This window comes from Hemiscyllium ocellatum (assembly GCF_020745735.1).
Source record: "Hemiscyllium ocellatum isolate sHemOce1 chromosome 15 unlocalized genomic scaffold, sHemOce1.pat.X.cur. SUPER_15_unloc_17, whole genome shotgun sequence".
Classification (NCBI taxonomy): domain Eukaryota; kingdom Metazoa; phylum Chordata; class Chondrichthyes; order Orectolobiformes; family Hemiscylliidae; genus Hemiscyllium; species Hemiscyllium ocellatum.
The window spans coordinates 448,582-452,668 of record NW_026867453.1 but is presented as its reverse complement, the minus strand read 5'-3'; positions in this window follow the sequence as shown (position 1 = coordinate 452,668).

Below are 4,087 nucleotides of genomic sequence, written 5' to 3'. Positions count from 1 at the left end.
CATGGTTGACTGTGGGAGGAAACTGGAGTACCCAGAGGCAACCCATGCAGACACTGGGCGAATGTACAAACTCCACACAGACAGTCACCCAGGCGTGGAATCAAACCCAGATCCCTGGTGCTGTGAGGAAACAGTGCTAACTGTTGAGCCACTTGTCACTATAGTAGCTGAATCACAATTACTATTCATTTTTTTTCTGAGAGTCAAGTAGTTTTCCATGCTTTTATTTTTAACGCTACTACTACATTGACCTTGATACTGAATGCTCTTACTAAAACAAAAACAAGCACCAGGCTAACTTAGTTGGTCTTACACTGTGAGACATTCAAAGCCACAAGGAGTCTGGCAGAGTCTTTAACTAGTGCTATGACAAGGAAACAAAGAACCGAGCCAAATCACCGTACTTCTGTGTTCACAACAGAGTAAAATTAAAACCTTCAAAGATTTTAGCCTCAACAATTCCTAACCAGACTTTATAACCAATCACAGACTCTGTTTATAATGAAACCAAGACGGGAGGTTAATAACTGAAACAACAAAAAAAAGCAATTTATTACCAATATAGGAACTTTAGCAGAGCAAAATTAAACAACAAAGTTTGAAACCAGTAACCTTGTTTTCAGGGCAATTCACACAAAAGACAGACAGACAGACAAATAAACACAGTGAAGGGATAATTAAAACTAAGTAACAAAACTGGCCAGATTAAGTGGTTTTCATATCTTATTCTCAATGTATATTGATAGTTTCTTTGTTAATTTTCTGAAGATATAGATCTGTGCCACCTTTGAATTCACTCTGAGGACTGAAATTCTGAAATAAAGTGGAAGGTTAGGCAGGGAGCATTTACATCTTCATGCTGTAACGTCAATAGCCAAGTTCTTTCTCTCAAAAGCACAGTCCCAAAAACCAACTTAAACCGGGATCTATGCCTATGTTTGAACATCTCGTTCTCTCCCAGAAACAAATGGAAATTGCTGTTCTGAGGAAAGCTCATTGGACGAAATATATGTATCCACAGATGCTACCAGACCTGCTGCGCTTTTCCCTCAATTTTTGTTTTTGTTTCTTATGTCCAGTATCCACAGTTCTTTTGATTTTATGTTCTATCCCAGGCTGGTTCGCAGCCTCCGCAATCGCCGCCCAGACAACTGCCTCCACGATCGCCAGGAAGACCATCACCGACGGATTCGCGACCCCCGCGACTATCGGGAATAACAGGGTTTTTTTCGTCGCCACAGCCATTTCTGCCCCTTGGGTTGCCGTCGCCGCAGCCACTTCCGCCCCCAGTGACATCACTAACCTGCACGACCACAACGCCTCATGTGTCTCCGCCCTAACGCCGATCTCCGTCACAACACGTAACCCCGCCCCCACGCCAACCTCTGTCACCATGCCTAACCCCACCCCCACGCCGATCTCTGACCCCGCCCCTGCACCTAACCCCGCCCCCACTCCCAGCTCCAGTCCCACAGCAGGTCCTAGCTCCCAGCCCTGCCGTGTTTTCACTATCCCTCCAGACCTCCCCCTCTCTGAGGATGAAAGACCAGTCCTCAGCAGAGGCCTCACTTTCATTTCCCTATGCCCTCGGATTAACGAGTTCAACACGCGGTGATTCATTGAATAATTCTTCCGCCGCCTTCGCCTCCATGCCTACTTTTTCAACCAAGACTCTCACCTACTCTCTGACGACCCCTTCTCCCACCTCCAACACGCCCCATCCACCTGGACACCCCGTGCTGGCCTCTTACCTGCCCTCAACCTCTTTATAGCCAACTGCCGCTGCGACATTAACTGCCTCAACCTGTCCACCCCTCTTACCCACTCCAACCTCTCACCCTCGGAACGTGCAGCCCTCCACTCCCTCTGCTCCAACCCCAACCTCACCATCAAACCAGCAGACAAGGTTGGCGCGGTAGTAGTTTGGCGCACCGACCTTTATACCGCTGAGGCCAAACGCCAGCTCGCGGACAACTCCTCCTACTGCCCCCTTGACCATGACCCCACCTCCCACCAAACCATCTTCTCCCAGACCATCCATAACCTCATCACCTCAGGGGATCTCCGTCCACCGCCTCCAACCTCATAGTCCCACAACCCCGCACCGCCCGTTTCTACCTCCTGCCCAAAATCCACAAACCTGACTGCCCCGGCCGACCCATTGTCTCAGCCTGCTCCTGCCCCACCGAACTCATCTCTGCATACCTTGACACAGTCCTGTCCCCCTTAGTCCAAGAACTCCCCACCTACGTTCGGGACACCACCCATGCCCTCCACCTCCTCCATGACTTTCACTTCCCCAGTCCCCAACGCCTTATCTTCACAATGGACATCAAGTCCCTGTGCACCTCCATCTCCCATCACGAAGGACTCAAAGCCCTCCGCTTCTTAGTTTCCCACCGTACCAACCAGTACCCTTCCACTGACACCCTCCTTCAACTAACTGAACTGGTCCTCACCCTGAACAGCTTCTCTTTCCAGTCCTCCCACTTCCTCTAAACCAAAGGAGTTGCCATGGGCACCCGTATGGGCCCCAGCTATGCCTGCCTCTTTGTAGGATATGTGGAATAGTCCATCTTCCGCAACTACACTGGCACCACCTCCCACCTTTTCCTCTGCTACATTGATGACTGTATCGGCGCTGCCTCATGCTCCCACGAGGAGGTTGAACAGTTCATCCACTTTACCAACACCTTCCACCCCAACATCAAATTCACCTGGACCGTCTCAGACTCCTCCCTCCCCTTCCTAGATCTTTCCATTTCTATCTTGGGCGACCGAATCAACACGGACATCTACTATAAACCGACTGACTCCCACAGCTACCGAGACTATATCTCCTCCCACCCTGCCCCCTGTAAAAACGCCATCCCATATTCCCAATTCGTTCGTCTCCGCCGCATCTGCTCCCAGGAGGACCAGTTCCAATACCGTACAGCCCAGATGACCTCCTTCTTCAAGGACCGCAGATTCCCCCCCAGACATGATCGACGATGCTCTCCACCGCATCTCCTCCACTTCCCGCTCCTCAGCCCTTGAGCCCCGCCCCTCCAACCGCCACCAAGACAGAACCCCACTGGTTTTCACCTACCACCCCAACCTACATATACACCGTATCATCCGCCGTCATTTCTGCCACCTCCAAACGGACCCCACCACCAGGGATATATTTCCCTCCCATCCCCTATCAGCGTTCCGAAAAGACCACTCCCTCCGTGACTCCCTCCTCAGGTCCACACCCCCCACCAAACCAATCTCCACTCCCGGCTCCTTCCCTGCAACCGCAAGAAATGCAAAACTTGCGCCCACACCTCCTCCCTTACTTCTCTCCAAAGCCCCAAGGGATCCTTCCATATCTGCCACAAATTCACCTGCACCTCCACACACATCATTTATTGCATCCGCTGCAGCCGATGTGGCTTCCGCTATATTGGGGAGACAGGCCACCTACTTGCGTAACGTTTCAGAGAACACCTCTGGGACACCCGGACCAACCAACCCAACCACCCCGTGGCTCAACACTTCAACTCCCCCTCCCACTCCACCAAGGACATGCAGGTCCTTGGACTCCTCCATCGACAGACTATAATAACACGACAGCTGGAGGAAGAGTGCCTCATCTTCCGCCTGGGAACCCTCCAACCACAAGGGATGAACTCAGATTTCTCCAGTTTCCTCATTTCCCCTCCCCCCCACCTTGATTCATTCAAATCCCTCGAACTCCGCACCACCTTCCTAACCTGCAATCTTCTTCCTGACCTCTCCGCCCCCACCCCACTCCGACCTATCACCCTCACTTTGACCTCCTTCCACCTATCACATCTCCACCGCCCCTCCCCCAAGTCCCTTCTCCTTACCTTTTATCTTAGTCTGCTGGACACACTTTTCTCATTCCTGATGAAGGGCTTATGCCCGAGACGTCGAATTTCCTGTTCCTTGGATGCTGCCTGACTTGCTGCGCTTTTCCAGCAACACATTTTCAGCTCTTGTTCACAACAGTTCCCAGATACTGGCCTGATCAATTCCCAAACATCTCTTATCTGGTTCAATGTGCTGCTCTCCCACTGTGCTGAAATACCTACAGGAT